The 17920-nt window shown below is 46.7% G+C and overlaps 1 protein-coding gene across 2 annotated transcripts in view; it reads left to right on the forward strand.

Annotated features, from left to right (window-relative positions):
• The first annotated feature begins 7294 nt into the window (after positions 1-7294).
• The window catches only part of HCK (HCK proto-oncogene, Src family tyrosine kinase), a 37897-nt gene continuing 27271 nt past the window's right edge, over positions 7295-17920 (forward strand). For both annotated transcript variants that reach the window (XM_063094836.1, XM_063094839.1), the window contains exon 1: positions 7295-7350. The gene's annotated coding sequence lies outside the window, so the exon portion shown is untranslated. The remainder of the gene's footprint in view (positions 7351-17920) is intronic.

The following is a 17920-nucleotide window of genomic DNA, read 5'->3' on the forward strand; positions in this document are numbered from 1 at the left end:
ATTCATCCATTTATGATCATCCCTATCTGTAAAAGATTCAATGAAATCATAAGTGAGGGCAACAGCCCAGTGAGGTCAGTACTCTTCTTCTACTTTGCAGATGAGGAAACTGGGGCAGAGAGGACTTGCCCAGTGAGAGGCAGCCAGCCCAGCCTCTGGGCCTGTTTCCACCCCTCCTCCACCCCTGGCCCACTGTCAAGTGCACACCCAGAACATCTTTCTGGATTCTCTTCATCTCTAAAAATCCTACCCAGGCTGCATTCTATCTTGTCCATGAAGTCTCTGATTGTTTTTTTAATGGGCTTTATTTTATTTTTGAACAGCCGATATATTCAAGTGATTCAAAATTCAGGAGTACAAAGGATATACCACGCAGTTCCCCTCCCTGGAAGAAACCACTGGGAGTGTTTGTCATGTATGTCCTTCCTGACTTTCGTCATGTATGTTTGACATGTATGCTAGCAGATTCTCACGTTCGTTCTCTTGTTCTACACGAATACAAGGCAAGCTGCTTTTTCCTCCACTTGCCAATATATTTTGGCACTTGTACTCTACTAGTATGTAAGGATCTTCCTCATTCTGTTTTTATAAGTGCTTTTATGAATTATAGTTTACATATCATACAATTAATCTGTTTAAGTTTTACAAGGCAATGGTTTTTAGTATATTAACAGAGTTGTGCAACCATCACCACAATCAATTTTAGAACATTTTCATCACCTCCCCAAAAACTCTTGTACCCACTAGCAGTCACTCCCCATTTCTCCCCAATGCCCAGCCCCAGCCCAAAGCAACCACTAATCCTTATGTTTCTATAGATTTGCCTGTTCTGGACATTTCATATGAATGGGGTCATACAATGTGTGTTCTTTCATGATTGGCTTGTTTGTTTTAGTGTAATGTTTTCAAAATTTATTTATATTGTAGCATGTGTCAGTATTTTATATCTCTTTATCATCAAATAATATTCCATTTTATGAATATGCCACATTTTGTTTATCCACAGGTGGACATTGGAGTTTTTTCCACTTTTTGACTATTATGAATAATGCTGCTATGATGATTTCTTTTGTTTCTTTTTTTTTTTTGGTGGCTGGCTGGTATGAGGATCCAAACTCTTGACCTTGGAATTATAACACCGTGCTCTAACCAACTGAGCTAACTGGCCATCCCTTGCTATGACGATTTCATGTACAGATCTTCGTGCAGACATGTTTTCAGTTCTCTTGGGGATATACCTAGGAGTGGGATTGCTGGGTATATGGTAACTATGTTTAACCTTTTGAGGAACTGCAAGGCTCTCCTCGTACCTACCGTAAAGTCTCTTAGCACTCTGATCTTTTCTCTCTCTGAGCTCCTGTGATAGTCAGTTGCCACCACCCTGGCCCAAGCCACCATCATCTTGCCTTTAGATGACTGCCCAGCCTGCTCACTGGGTTTCTTGCTTCCTGCTTGCCCCTCCAATCCATTCTCCACTCAGCAACACTCAGGACTTTTGCCATTACTGTTCCTTCTGCCGGGAACACACTTCTCCCAGCTTATCACATGACTCAGTTCCCCAACTTAGCAGGTCTTGCTTACATGCTGCCTCCTCAGGGAGGACTTCCCTGACCCCCCATCTCAAGTCATAGTATCACTTTTCTCCCATCCCACTCTCCCCCGTTCTCCTTTGTTTTCTTATAATCCCATCACCCCCAGACATAAGATGTATTTTTGGTATCTGTTCATTATCCATCTTCCCCTCCAGAATGTGAATTTTAAGAGTGCAGGGAACTGATTTTGTTCATCACTGTATCCTCAGCATCATGGTACATGGTAGATGCTCCATAAACATTTGTAGAACGAATGGATGATCATGCCTCTGCCCTGTGGATAGCCATCTAACAGCTTCCCATGGATCTTAGAATAAAATCCACACTCCTCACAGAAGCCTGCAAGGTCCTGAGTGACCCAGCCAATTTCATGGATGTCACCTTGGGCCTCCCTTCTCTGCCACTCACACTGGGGCTCTTCAGACATACAAAGCACCTTCCTGCCTTGAGGTCTCTGCATATTGTATTAGTTATCATCATGGCATAACAAATGACCCCAAAACGTAATGGTTTAAAACAGTAAGAATTTGTTATCTCACTCAGTTTCTGTGGTTCAGGAATTTGGGAGCAGGTGATCTTGGTGATTCTGGCTCAGGGTCTCTCATGAAGCTGCAGTTAAGACCCTGGCTGGGAGCTGGCCCATTAGCTCAGTTGGTTAGAGCACAGTGTTGTAACACTGAGGTCAAGGGTTCAGATCCCCATTTTAAAAAAAAGAAAAAAAGACCCTGGCCGGGGTGTGGTCATTTCAAAGCTTGACTGGAAAACCCATTTCCCAGGTGGCTCACATCCACAGTGGGCAAGTTAGTGCTGGTTGGAAGGAGGCCTCATTTCCTTGCCATGTGGGCCTTCCACAAACTGCCAAGTGTGCTCATAGCATGACAGCTGGCTTCCCCCAGAGGGAGTGATCCAGAGAAAGCAAGGCAAACGCTACAATGTCCTTTATGACCTAGCCTCACAGTCACGCTCTGTCATTTCCACAATATCTAATCAGTTGCACAGATCAGCCCTTTTCAGAGTAGTAGGGGACTGACTGCCCAAGGGCAAATCCCAAGAGACCATCTTTCAGACTGAATATCACACACGTGCTGCTCCTGTCTCTTGATTCTTTGCCTTCCTGCTCCTGTTCATCCTTCTGGTTTCTGCTTAACTGTTGCCTCCTCTGGGAAGCCTTCCCTACCTTCCCTGTTAACCTCTCTGAAAGCCCCTGTTCAGATCCCTCACCCCTTTGTAGCACTTGTTACAATTCAACCCTGCCCTTATTTGTGTAACTATTTGTTGAATGCCCTCACTAAGCTGAAAACCCCATGAGGGCAGGGACTGACTGTGGCTGCCTCATTCTCTGTCATATCCCTAACACCCAACTCAAGACCCATCACCCAGTAGGTGCTCAATAAGTGTTTTTTGGCTGAATGAGAGAATCATAGACACCAAATGGCTGGCTCAAGGCTGTATCTAGGGGTGAGAGGGGCAGTGGAATCTGAGCCTAGTTACTTGTGATCCAGGATTGACCTTCTGCCCCAAGACCATTCAATTCACCAGACTTGAGTCCCAGCAAATCATTCCAGGGCTCCCTTTATCTCATGTTCAAAAGGGTCCACTATCCACAGGGCGATATCTTCTTTTTAAAGTCATATGCTCCTTCTTTCATCTTTGGAACAAGGTGGGGCATGTCACAGGTGACTTCCAAATTATCCTGGATTAGTGCCCAGGTAGCAGTTTGAAGTCAATATTATAGACAAAGGCTGTACTAATAAAATTGACCATCTATATATAGTGTGCCTAAATACATATATTTGATTCTCACAATGACCCACTGAGATAAATACTATTATTATTCCCACTTGACAGATGAGGAAACTGAGGCCCAGAGAGGTCACTTGATTTGTACATCACCCACTAGGTAAATGGCAGCACCGAGGTTTGAACTCTAGTCTGACTCCAAAGGTGCAGCATTTAGTACCACTTCTCGTAGTCAGTTATATCTCCCATGACAACGAATGAATGAGTAGACAAAATGTTGCCATCCCAAAGACTGGCAAGGCAGTGTTTTACAATAAAATGTGTGGGCTTGCCCGTGGCTCACTCAGGAGAGTGTGGTGCTGATAACACCAAGGCCATGGGTTCGGATCCCATATAGGGATGGCCGGTTAGCTCACTGGCTGAGCATGGGGCTGATAACACCAAGCCAAGGGTTAAGATCCCCTTACCGGTCATCTTTATAAAAAATAAAAAATAAAAATAAAAAATAAAAGAATAAAATTTGTAATTATTAGCTCAGTTGGTTAGAGTGCAGTGTTATAACACTATGGTCAAGGGTTCAGATCCCCATACCAGCCAGCTGCCAAAAAAAAGAAAAAAGAAAAAAACTGTAATTGTAGAAATATTCTTTGATACAAATATGATTTAGATGGTAATATTTTTATTAAAAAGAATGGCAATATCAAACATGGCAAGGATGTGGAGCACCTAGAAATTATACATCGCTGGTGGGAATGGTATAACCACCTTGAAAACCAATTGAGCAGTTTGTTATAAAGTTAAACATGCATTTAATATATGACCCAGCGATTCCAGGCCTAAGTATTTACCCCAGAGAAGTAAACATGTCCACACAAAGGCTTGCACACAGGTGTTCATAGCAGCTTTATTTATATAGCCAAAACTAAAAACAACCCAAATATCTATCAATAATTCAATGGAGAGACAAATAGCAGTACATCTGCACTATGGAATACTACTCAGCAGTGAAAAGAAACAAACTATGGAACATACAACGTGGAAAGTCTCAAAAGCAATATGTGCGTAAAAGAAGACAAACATACTATGTGACTGTATTTATGTGAAGTTCTAGAAAAGGCAAAGCTAATCGATAACAACAAAAAGTCATAGACGGCCACCTAAGGGTGGGAGGGATTGACTGCAATAGAGCATAAGGGAACTTTGGGGGTGATAGAAATGTTCTGTCTCTTGATTGGGTGGTTATACAAAACTTAGCTGAATATTTATAACGATGCATTTTATTTATAGAATTATGCTACAATAACGTTTGTAGGAGTTTTGTGAACATGTACAAGGATTTTTATTGCAGCATTCCCTTAATAGCAAAAAAGAAAAAGAAATGGGAAATTGTTCATTAACAGGAGAACGTTTCAGCTCTGTATGGTCCTTTGCTATGAGAATGACAAACTTTTGGAAGGAGATGTAGCTGATGCTGGGCTGGGCCTTTTCCAGGACTTGCATTTCTCTTCCTGGAAGCTCTCTGGGGACTGGAGCATGTGGGGGGCAGGCAGAAGTGCTGGAGAAGAAATACCCCGGGAGTAACCCTCATCCAACGTCTGACAGGAGTTGCTGTGTCAATGCCCCAGCTCGCCCATCGCTCAGGCAGGATAACTCTGAAGTAGGCATGGTACACTGTCTCCAGAGTTCGCAGCAGGACTGAACTCCAGTTGTCCACAATGTTAACTTATTGCTAATGCTCCTTTAATTGGCATCTTTCCCTTTCCTGTCTCATTCACCCACTCCCCTACCAGTGTTTTCTGCATATCCTACATAATCTAGTGTACTTTCACTTGAATCTGTGTCCAGGATCTGCTTCTGGAGAACTCAAATTAAGATCAGTGGATGATGAAGATATGATGAAACGGTGGGAGAGCAGGGCAACGGCCATTGTGCAAGCACCTGTCGTTCCTGGTAAAGCAAGTCTTTATAAAATTCTCACGCAGGTTCATAAAGTGATATGCATGAGGGGGTCCATTGCGGCATTGTTACAGTAGTGCAAAAGTGTGCAATCTAGCTGTCCGTGACTAGGAGAATGGATAGATGAAATGTGAAGGATGTAAACAGTGGCTACGCGGCTGTTACTTTTGGCAACATGGCTAGATATTAACAACAGTGGTGGAATGAAAAAAGAGAACAAAATTGAATAAGTACCATTCAAGTAAATTAAACACACACTCAAAACTATCTATTTTCATGAAAGTGTATACATATATTTAAGCTCTATACTAAAGACAGAAGAGTAAGGTCATTGCCTTTCCCATTCATGGTTCTTCTCCCCCACCCCCCACCCCCAGGGGACATTTGGCTGTGTCTGGAGATATTTGATTGTCACAACTGGGGAGGGTAGTTGCTACTGGCGTCTAGTGTGTAGAGCCCAGGAATGCTGTAAAACATGCTACCATGCACAGGAACAATCCACCATAGTAGAGAATTATGTGGCCCAAATGTCAACAGTGGCGAGTTTGAGAAGCCCTGCCCTGCACACCCCCACCCCAGAACAGTGCCCAGCACAGTATTGCTGAATGAATGAATGAATGAATGAATGAATGGATGGATGAGAGATGATGATGGCCAGGACTGACGGGTAACAAGGGAATAAAGAAACGCAGTAGGATTCCTGTACATTTTGGAGGTGTGTTCTGCAGCATTTAGGGTGACAGTCCTTGTCTTTTCCCGGAGCGACGTGTTCTGCCCTTGCCTGTCGCTGGGCACGATCCCAGCGCCGTCCATCTGGGGCCTCAGTCGCCCTCCAGCCCTATTTCTCGCCCCCCTCAACTCTGAGCTGCCGGGAAGCGGGCCCCGAGAGAGCCAGGAGGCTCCTGCGGGCGGGGAACTTCTTTGCACGGCGTTTAAATAGCGCGGCGCCTGTGAAGGGGAAACGACCGATGGCAGGAGGGCGGGGAAGGCTTGGGACGCGGCGTAGGGGAGGGGCCGGGGCCAGAAGGGAGGGACTGGAAGGGGGTGGGGGGTGGAGGAACGATCAGAATGCTTGGAGTCGGGGTGGGGGTCAGAATCCTGTGACAGAGACCCTTCGGGGGGAGGGGTTGAAATCTTTGAAGAGAGGGTTCGAGTCCTTTGACAGGTGGCGTTAGAATCCCTGGAAGGCGGGGTTGGACTCTTCGGATGGGCGGGATTAGAACCCGGAGGACCAAACCCTTGGATCACCAGGAGCAGTGTTAGAATCCCTGGGATTAGGGCTGTAAGTCTTGAGGGCAGGGTTAGAATCCCCTGAAGGGAATGTTAGCGTCCTTCCATTGGCCCTATTAGAATCCTGGGGGGCAGGATTAGGTTAGAAATCCCTCAGATGTGGGATGAAAGATCCTTTGGGGGCAGGGTTAGGATCTTGGAGGAGGTGTTGGGGTTCTTAGACCACCGGGTTAGAATCCCCGGCTGGCGGGGTTTAGAATACGATATTGGGGGGAGCGGGTGTGGGGGTTAGGATTTTTGGTGACTGGTTACAGTCCTTGGAAGCAGGGTTATTATCCCTCAGGGACGGGGTTAGGATCCCTGGGGGCAGGGTTAGAAGCCTCGGGTGGGCGATGGTAAAAAAAAAAAAAAAAAATTCTTTCGCGGCGGGGTTAGGATCCTGGGAAGAGGGGCAGAGGTTATGACCCTTGGGGAGCCTGTTGTGACCCCTGGGGTGGGGTTAGAGTCTTCGGGGCGGGGTTAGCATCGCTCGGGGCGCGGCTAAGGCGTCCAGATGGCCTGCGGGAGCCACCTCGTCCCGGCTTCCAGCGCGGACGCACGGCCAAGGCTCAGAGGCGAGTGGGCGGGGACCCGGACGGCTCAGCTCGAGAGGGGCCCACGAAGACCCGCGGCATCGAAGCCCCTCGGAGTGCCGCCCCAGCCTCTAATTCTCGAAAGTCAGTCGTTCTTCCTCTGGGCACGGACGACCCGGGACCCCGGGGGCTGCGGAGCTGGGGGCGCGCTCGAGCTGCGAGGATCCAGGCTGCCCGCGAGACGAGGAGCGGGAGCCCAGGTGAGTGCCGCGGACAGGGCACCGGGGGACACCCGGCCCGTGAGGGGTCCTGGGGCGGCGGAGGGAGCCCAGGGCTCCGGGCAGGGCTGGCTGGGGGCGCGGCCGGGGGGCAACTCCGGGGGAGAAGTGGAGTGGCGGTGGGGCGGGGGTCGGCTGCGAGTGGACGGTGCGCAGGTGAGGGGCGGCGCTGCCGGCCAGAGAACCTGGGAAAGCCCGAGGGAGAGGAAGCTCGACGCAAGCAGCCGCGTCTCTGGCCCGTCCAGGTTCCCCTTTTGATGGAAAAAAACAAAAAACAAAACGAGAAGGAAGAGATGGGGCTACACGGAGCCCAGGAGGGGAAGGCCCTTACGGTTCCCGGTGGTGATGGTGGTGGTGGGGTGACGGGTCACGCCAGGTTGGCAGCCGACGGCGTGGAGAAGGGGGCAACTGGGGGGAGGCGTGACGTGAGAGCCACACCCAGGCCAGGCTGCAGCTGGGTCCGCTCGTCACGGTCCCTCCTCCTCCCTTGCTGGGACCCGACCCCAGCGGGTCTAGGTCAAACCCCCAAACCTCCTGGACAGAGACCACAGGATGCCTGTCCCTGTTACTTTCTTCCTTGTGAGGCCCTGGGCGAGTTACTCTCCCTCTGGAAATTCCTGTTTTCTTTTCCGTAAAATGGAGCTATTAAGTCTTTCTTCCAAGCCTGCAGTGAGCTAGAATGTGAGAGGTGATGCGCTCCTGTGAGAGACAGTCAGCATCGTGGCTAAGGAAGGGAGCTTCTGGGGCAAACTGCCTGGCTGTTGGAACTTGGGCAGGGGATTTGGCCTTTCAGTGCATCCCTTTCCACAACTACAGGAAGGGGATAATAGTATCTCCCTCACAGTGTCGTTCTGAAGATTAAATTAAGTCCTGAAAGAAATTCTGACAGGTATACATATTTCATGTATATCAACTGCTGTCCTATCCGTTACAGCCTAGCCCAGTGGCTCTCAAGTTTTAGCATCACCTGGAAGGCTTGTTAAAACACAGATTGCTGGGCCCTAACCCCAGAATTTCTGATTCAGAAGGTCTGGTACAGGACCCCGTTGAATTTGCACTCCCAGGTGATGCCGTGCTGCTGGTCCAGGGACCACACTTTGAAAACCACTGGTGCAACCTATGGCTGGCACAGAGAAAGGCCTCAATAGATGACAGTTACCTTATCCCATAGTTTCTCTTCACTCTCCCTTTTTTTGGGTGGGGGGAAGAGGTTAAAATACCGAAAAGTGTAGAAAAAAATATACTAACTATCCCAGGAATCCACCACCCAGAAATAACAAATGTTAGCATTTTGTCATGTTTGCTTCGGATTTTTTAAAAATAAATTTACTAGAACAGATAAAATTGAAGCCTCCCACCTTGTATCCCTCTCTGTCCTGTTTCTCCACTTCCCCAAAGGCAACCACTGTCATAAATTACAGTCCTTCCAGCCTGTGCCTTTATAAACTTATTGCTTATATATGTATGCATAAACAATATGTAGAAGTGTTTTCTGTGTCTTAAAGAGTGACATAAATGCCATCTAAGTGTGAGACTCTTCTGCAATTTCCTTCCCCACCCCCCTCACCCCCTTCTTATCATTAAGTTGTCAGGATCTATCCAGGATGAGAAATAGAGGCCTAATTCATTCCTTCTACCGGCCGTGGAGTATCCCAGCAGACGACCCTCCTACATTATGTCACATTCCCCTGTTGATGGACATTCAGGTTGTTCCCAGGTACTTACTACAATGAACAGTATTACCGGGTCCATCCTGGATGTGTGACCTTGGGCACATGTGCATGTGTTTCTTGAGGAAAACGCCAAGAGGCTGGATGGCTCCCAAGGGGCCTCTGTGTGAGGGGAGTCCTGAGGCCTGGAAGGGAGTCTAGGGCAGAGAAAAGAGAAGAATCCAGCTCTCCCAACCTCCCAGCTCTCTTTAGACCTGTGGCTATTCTCTCCAGTCTCATGTTCTCACTGCAGGAAGACAGGGAGCTTCATCTGCCCTGATCACTGTGCCTGGCACTTAGGTGCTCAGAAAATGTAAGCATGATCTTTTTTAAAAATTACAGACTTTTTAATATATTTTACATAGACTTTCCTATGTACCTTTCATTTAACTTAATTAGTATAATGCTGCATATACAATTTTTACCCTACTATTTGCTCAGCATTGCATTGTAAGCATTTGTCCATGTCATTAAAACATCCTTGACATTTTAATGGCTGCGTAATATTCCACTGTTTGGCAGCACTATAATTCATTTAACTTTTCTAGCAAAGCAGTCTTATGTAGTTTGCAGTTTTAAAAAATATTTTCAATTGAGGTGAAATTCACATAATTTTATAAGATTAAACACTTCAAAGTGAACAATTCAGTGGCTTTTAGTACATTCACTATTGTACAACCACCACCTGTCTATAGTTCCAAAACCCCCAAAAGGAAACCTTGTACCAATTAAGCAGTTATTCCCATTTTCCCTTCCCCCCAGTCTCTGGCAACCACCAATCTGCTTTTTGTCTCCATGGATTAATTTATTCTGGATATTTCATATAAATGGAATCATACACGTGATTTTTTTCTATCTGGCTTCTTTCACTTCATATAATGTTTCCAAGGCTCATCCACAGGGTAGCATATGTTAGTACTTCATTCTTTTTATGGCTGAATAATATTCCGTTATATGTATATACCACAATTTGTTTACCCATTCATTCATAGATGGATATTTGAATTGTTTCCACCTTTGGCTGTTGTGAATAGAGCTGCTATGAACGCACATGTACATACATGTCTTTGAGTACATGTTTTCAATTCTCTTGGACATATACCTAGGAGTAGGATTTCTGGTTCATATAGTAATTCTATGCTTAACTTTTTCAGGTTGCTAAACTATTTTCCACCCTTTTGTATTCCCATCAGCATTGTACAAGGGTTCCAATTTTCTCCACATCCTCTCCAACACTTGCTATTTTCTGTATTATTGTTACTATTATTATTTTCATGCAAGTGGGTGTGGGAAACATGAATCTTCATCTTATCCCAACCAGGCTGCTCTCTGGGGGTCCAAAACACCTGGCACCTGGCACATAATAGGGCCTCCAAAAATATTTAAGGAATGAATGGAATGAATGTTTAACAAACTTTCCCTTCCCCTGCCTGAGACATTTCAGCCCACAGTTGTATTTCATTTGCCACCCCCCCAACATACACACAATGATTCTTTCTCATTAATTGCTGTTAAAGTCAGAAGAGCTCACATAAATCTGGATTTCAGTTTTCTCCTGAGAAATTGGAAGACATGGCAGCCCTGGGACTAGAAACAGGGTCTCCCGTGCTCCTCTGCTGTTGCCTCATGGCAACGTTGGAGGAGCTGAATAGGGCTGCCCTGTGGATGGCACCCAAGCTGGCCAGTTTGCATCACCCATGCCTGGTCCACTTTCCTCATGTGCATGTCTTTATGGCCATTTGAGTGTTCAAGCCCTGCCCTCCAATCATGACAAGGCTTCTCTTTTTTTACAGAAAAGAAATGTGAAGCTTGGAGAGGGTAGGTAACTTTCCCACAGTCATAGTCACACAGCAAGTTAGTGGTACAATCTCCCTTAGCCCCCATCTTTCTAAACAACTCCCCATAGTACTTTGGTCCCTACCCCATTTCTCCAGTTTCCTCCACCCCAGGGTTGGGAGTTTGAGTGTGCTTTCAGAGGTATGGGGGATAATGCAGAAGAACGTAAAAGGTGCCCTTGTTCTTGACCAGCGGCTGTGGCCACACATGCTGCACCCACTGCAGGGTGCTGCATCCTCAGGATGGTGCTCCCCTGGGACTTGCATTCCTGATTCTCCCTGAAAGTCACCCGCCTGAACTCCCAACACACCCAGAAGTCCTTTGGCCAAGGATACAGAGGTGCAGCCAAGAGAACAGGAGTGCCACCCTCATCTCTGCCAGAACAGTAGACAGCACAGTAGACAAACTGAGTTTGCATATCAACTCCATCTCATACAGTTGTGATGCATTGGGCAAAAGCCTTTACTCTCTGAGTCTCAGTTTCCTCGTCTGAAAAATAGGAGGGAGAAGGATACTACCTCCTGATTCCTGCAGTACAGTTCTCTCTATGTTTAAACACACACACACACATACAACAATACTCCATAATTTCTGTGGGTATATATGTGCAAGTTTGAGTTTCCCCAGAAGCAGACCCTAGGGAAGGTTTCAAATGCAAGTAGTTTATTTGGGAGCTGATTTTCCTGGCAGGGGAGTGGGAAGTGAGACAGAGAAGGAAAGGCAGCCAATAAAGGTGTGCTATCAAGTCACCACTGTGGGCACCTGGAGCTCAGCCCCACTGGGGAGCTCTGGGGAGCCAGTGTGGAATGGTCTCAAGAGGTGAGGGAGCTGGGGTATTTGTCCACCTGCTCCTGTCAGTCATTGGCTGAAGGCTGCTCCTGGGGGCATGATAATTCTCTAGCACCTCCAGCTTGCCAAGCTCATGGGCAGAGCAGGAACTGATAGCCACAGAGAAATCTCTCAGGCAAAGAGATGCAGGTGCTGGCATTTGGAAGTCCAGCCAGAATATCCCCAAATGGTAAAGGGCAGAGTGACAGGGTCAGGGCATCCACTTCAATATACATGTATGTATGTAAATACAGAGGCAGAGGCCAAATGTTGGCAGAGGTTATCTTGGGGGATGGGGGGATCACCATGGAAGGCTTGTGAAAGGAGCAATCCAAAGGTACCTTAGATTTATCTACAATGTTTTAATCTTTAACAAGAAGGATGTAGTAATATTTTACTAGGTGATTAAAGGTAATTTATAAAGACAAAACACCCTCCAAAAAATAAACCGAGCCCTGGAGCTCTGTCAACTCTCTCTCTCTCTCTCTCTCTCTCTCTCTCTCTCTCTCTCTCTCTCTCTATATATATATATATATATATATAAACAACCATAAAAGGGTCAGAGCATGTGTTATTGTGGCTTTAAGAATTCCACTTGTGGAGGACAGGTCTGGGGGCAGCTGACCTTGGGACATCATGGCAGGTTAGAGTGAAGAGTTGCCCCTGGGACTAACTGGCCACCATGTCCTGTCTGAAGGACACCTCCAGCCCCAGCCAAGGAAAGACTTTGTTCCTCTCCAAGCAGAAATAAGCAAACTTGGACAGCCCTTCTCAGTTTAAACACACATTCATAATTATTGTATAGATGGGAAATCTGGGGCATCCAGGAAGTTAAATGGGACTTCATTTAATTACTCCACAAGAATTTATTGAGCACATACTGTGTCCTAGTTTTTCACACTGGGGACACAGCAGTGAACAAACAAAGTCCTTACCCTCGTATGTCTTACATTCTAGTGGGGAGACAGAGTAAACAGATCAGAAGGTAATATAGGGGTGTTCAGGTCCTTTGAGAAGGAGACTCTGGTAGGATTACTTGTGCAAGAAATTTATTAGAGGAAATATCTGTGAGAGAACATGGGGAGAAACCGGGAGCAGCCAGGAGAGCCATCAGATAACAAGGCATGTCTGATCCTTAATGAAGAAGAAAAGGAAGGAGGGAAGGAAGGAAGTGAAGGCAGAAATGCAGTTCTAAGGAAAGCCTGGCCAGGCTGTTGAGGAGCCCTCAGCCAAAATCTCCTGTTGGAGGTCTCCCAGACAAGGGCCTGCCTCAGTAGCCCTGCCACGCTCAGTCATTGGCTGGGAGCAGCCATGGGAATGGTGATGGACTTCAAAGCTGGGGCCATTGACCAATTACACTCTGCAGCTGGAGATCTGAGAGGTGCAGCCTCATGGCCACCACATTAAGAGGCACTTAGAGCCATGAAGAATGTAGCTGGGAACAGGGTAGAGGGTGATGGGAGCTGGGGGCAGGATGATAAGGGCAGGACTCTCTGTGAAGGTGAGATCTTGAGGTGAAGGAGGCTTTCTGGGTGAAGACCGTTCCAGAAAGCAGCACATACAATGGCCCTGAGGTGGAAGCGTGGTTGGTGAGTTGAAGAGTAGCATGGGGGGCGGTATGGCTGGAGTGGAACGATAAAGGGAGGATTGGAAGGAGACAGGTCTACGAGGCTGAGGGGAGATCAGGTCATGGAGGTCTTACTCACCAAAGAGGGGACTTGGGCTTTTACTACAAGTGAGATAGGAGCCCTAGGAGGTTGGGGGCAAAGGAGGGATGTGACCTGACTTACATTTTAAAAGGCTTGCTTATTTGTAAGAGGCAGAACCAGGATTCAAACCCAGCCCTATCTGATTTCAAATCTCATCCTATATTTTCCAAACTGCTCTTCCCCCTGCCTACCTTAGAGATCAAATTAGCCCAAGGAGGCTCACTGTTGCCCTGGAATTCTGGAACTGACCAAGTGACAAGGGTGGCATTGAGCATGCTAAGAATTTAATACGTAATTTGAACAAGTAGTTGGAATACGTGCATCTCAGAGCCAACCCTCTAGCCGAGCCAGGCAAATGACCAAAAGTTCCTCTTCAGTGTGCTGTTCTATCACTTGCCACTGTGTGGGCCAGAGCACAACACTCACCCTCTCTGGGGCTCTTATTCCTGCTTTGTAATGACAATGTTCATCTCCCAAGTCCTTTTCTGTTTGCAAAATCAAAGTTTTGAGCTCTATCAGAAAGGAGCTGAGGAAAGGGAAGAGGTGAGGAGTCGGGGTGACCCCTAATGTCCATTAGGGACAATAGTCACTTGAGGATAGTGATGGTTCATTCAGAAAACAGTCAGGGAACCCAAGGAGAGGGAGCTGCAGGGCTCTGTATCCTCCAAAACTGCTCAGGGAATTAGCCCCTGTTGGGGGAAGACATTTCTTCCCCCATGGCTGAGCAGTTCCGAGAAAGGAAAGTTCCTCTAAATTAACTGGACAGTCTTGAGCCCAGGGCCCCTGGCAGTCTGCCTTCCTGAGCTTCCTGTTTGGGTTCCTCATTTCCCTTCTGGTTCATCACCTGCAGTATCTCAGGCTGACCCCGGTGGATGCTGAGAGGCAGGAGAGCTGGGTGCTAGTTCTACCTGCCACTGGCCAGTCGGGGGACCCTCTCTTCTATGCACCTCCATTCCCCTATCTGAAAAATGGGTTCATAATTCTGGTCTGCTAACTTCAGCCACCTATGGTGAGGCCTGTAGAGGGCAGAACACCATACATTAACTCCACAAATGCATGCAGAAGGCCTATTATGTGCCAGGCATTTTTAAGACATGGCTTCAGTGCCATCAGCTTAATAGGGTCCATATTCCACCCATCTTCATCTACTCTAATGGATCTAGTACCGTCTTAACTTTTCTTCTATCAAAACCTATCAGGGAAGTCTTTGCCATCAGCCATTTATACTTCAGTGTGAATTGCAATGCTTTGTAAGAATTTCCTCTGCACCGGGCAGGACTCTTCGATGTTTAAGGGGGCCAGAAATCCAACTCAAACTGGCTCAAGCAGAAGAGGAAGGTTATTGGAAAGTCCTTGAAATGTCAGCTTCAGGCAGGGCTGGATCCAGGCTTGGGGATCTGTATGTCTTGGCTTTGTCTTGCTGCTGTGAGCCTCTCTTCCAGCCAAAGGCCAACAGCTGACTCTCATTGGCCAGGACTGAGTCACATGCCCATCTCTGCTTCTGTTACTGCAACTCTGATTGGCCAGATTTGGTCACAGACCCACCCCCTACAGTGAGGGGTTGGAGTCAACTCTACCCTAATCCATGCGTCAAGAATGAAGGAGAGGTCGTTCACCAAGGAAATGTCTTGTCAGAAGAAGAGGGAGCAGATGCTATGCACGAAAGAACTACCACTGTTTCTTTCACAGACGTCTCATCCAATATCTCACTTCACAATTGTAGAAACTGAAGCCCAGAGAGAAGTTGAGACTTGCCTAAAGACACACAATGTGCTTGTGGCAGGGTTGGAACCAGAATCCAGGGCTTCACACCTCCAGCCCTTGCAGGCCTCTTCTTGAGCATAGAAGCTCCCAGAAAACCATCTCCAGCCCACTCCACAGATGCTCAGGCACTCAGCAAGCCCTGGCCACTCCCCCTTAGACTTGACTCTGAGAGTGGAGGAGGAATCTGTGAGGCCTCTGCAGCCATCATGGTGACCGTGGGAAGCAGCCTGGACAAGCAAGCTGAGCTTTCTCATTTCCCTCCCACACAGCGCATGCAGAAGCTGAGGAGGCAGGGAGATGGTTTCAGGTTCCTGGAGTTGGCAGTGGCCTGAGGAAGTATCTTGGCCAAGAGTTAGCAGTTCCGAGCTAGTGTGAGGCCAGGCAGGCTACTTCTGCTCTCAGAGCATGGTTTTGAACCACATTAGACAAGAAACCTGTGTGTGGAGGTTTTTAAAAGTTTTTCACATCCCTCGTCGCACAAGACCTCAGGCCAACCCTGAGAAACAAGTGCTTCCTATTATACAGGAAAGAAAATGAGGCTCAGAGCAGGGAAGTGACTAGCCCAAGGTCACATAGCTGGGATCCAAACCTGAATATTCTGACTCCCAGGTTCAGCCTTCATTCCACTACATTGATGAGTCTCCATTTTAGTGTGCATAAGAATCTCCTGCTGAATTGTTAGAAACGTAGATACCAGGCGCTCGTTCCCAGAGCCTCTGGTGCATTGAATCCAGAGTGTGGCCCAGGAATAGGCAAGAATCAGTGAAGACTACTCAAATTGGCTTAAGCAAAACTGAGAATTTATTAGCTTATGAACCAGAAAAATCCTGGTGTTCATAAGCTTCAGGCATAGCTGGATCCAGGTGCTCAAAATGTCTTGAGGAATCACTTAATCTCCATCCATCATCTCTGTTGTCCTCTGTGGTAGCTTCCCTCTAAAGCAGCCTCTTTCTTCATGATGTCAAGATGGTTCCCAAGAGTTTCAGGTTCCTACATCTCAACAACCCTTATAGAAAGAGAGTGCCTTTTCCCTAATTTTTCCAGCAAAAATCCCAGAGTAGACTGTAAACATCTTGACTAGGATCACATTCATGCCTATAGCTGAACAAATCACTGTAGCCAGGGTAAGTGGGATTCTCTGAATGGCCGAGCATGTACCAAGTTGCCGATCCCTGAAAGCAAGGGTGGGGTTAGCCCCACCACTTCCTGCACTGAGTGCAGAAGGCTGGTTCCCCAGAGGAAAATCCAGATGATGTTATTGGAAGAGGGATGGATGCTGAGGTGGCAATAGCAAAAGGGTTCACTAAGCCAGTGCTTCTCTAGTAGAACTGCACATAAGTCACCTGGAGACCTTGTTAAAATGCACATTCTAGCACACCTGGGGTCCTGAGGCAGGGGCTGTGGACTTCCCTGCCACCACCCACAAGAACATCTTAGAATGCATTTATTAGCCACGTGTTTCTTTGGGGGGTGTGACTTGTCTACTCATGTCCTTCACCAAATTTCTAAGATTTTTCTAATTCATTTTTAAGAGTTCTCTATGCATTAAGGATGTTAATCTTTGGGTGTTAAATTTGTTCCTTATCAATTGACTTTAAATTTAATTTGTGATGTTTTCCTTCATTTGTATGTTGAGAAAATAATTTTTTATCTAAACATTAAATATATAAAAAATAATGCACATTCTGATTCAGGAGATGGGGTCTGAGATTCTGCATTTCTTTTCTTTTCTTTTCTTCTTTTTTTTTTTTTTTTGTCTTTTTCGTGACCGGCACTCAGCCAGTGAGTGCACCGGCCAGTCCTATATAGGATCCGAACCCGCGGCAGGAGCGTTGCTGCACTCCCAGCGCCGCACTCCCAGCGCCGCACTCTCCTGAGTGCGCCAAGGGCTCGGCCCTGAGATTCTGCATTTCTAACAGCTCCCACATAAGGATGAGGCTGCTGGTTCTCACGCTGGCCACATTCTGAGTAGCCAGGCACTCTACTGCATTTCTAAACTCACTTCAAACCACTCTGTCACAAGGCACCCTACAGAGAGGCTATGGGCTGTATAAACCTCTTCTGTCATCCTCTCCCCATCCCTCCCCCATCCCGTAGTACTCACCCTAACATTAGCACCATCTGTTTGGGAACCACTGATCATCTCCTGCCAAATCACAGTAGGAGAAATTGTCCATTATGCCCTTTGGTGAGCTTTATACGAGAATTCACATGATAAAATCTCTTGAACTTAGTGCTCATAAAATATTTGTTTCTGTTGACAAATTGCTGTGCTTCCTGGGATCTTATGGTGATGATGTACAAGTGTTTCCAATTTTATCTTGGCTACTAGGAAGCTCAGAGATAAAACTAGAACTGAATGGCAGAAGCCGTCCCACCCTAGGCTTCTGGTTCAATAACGGTCCCTTTCAAAGTGGTGTCAAGTAATCTTTTTTGAGTCTTGAAGTGCTTTGTATGTGGTTTGATATTTTAAGCTCCTTCAAATCCTTTTTGGAAGTTAGTTCTTTGGAACACTCTTGTCTTTCTCCAAACCTTTACTCAAAGCTTCCCTGTTGTTCTAAACCCAACTCCTTGTCCTGCTGCTCAATCACTATTGTAACAGGTTGTTTTTTCTATGAACAGACTAACATGCACATACGCATTTGCATGCATCTTACAAAAATGGTTTGATGTGATCGCTTCTCGGCCTTTGGCTAAGATCAAGTG

The sequence above is a fragment of the Cynocephalus volans genome, chromosome 1 (assembly GCF_027409185.1).
Source record: "Cynocephalus volans isolate mCynVol1 chromosome 1, mCynVol1.pri, whole genome shotgun sequence".
In the NCBI taxonomy this organism is placed as follows: Eukaryota; Metazoa; Chordata; class Mammalia; order Dermoptera; family Cynocephalidae; genus Cynocephalus; species Cynocephalus volans.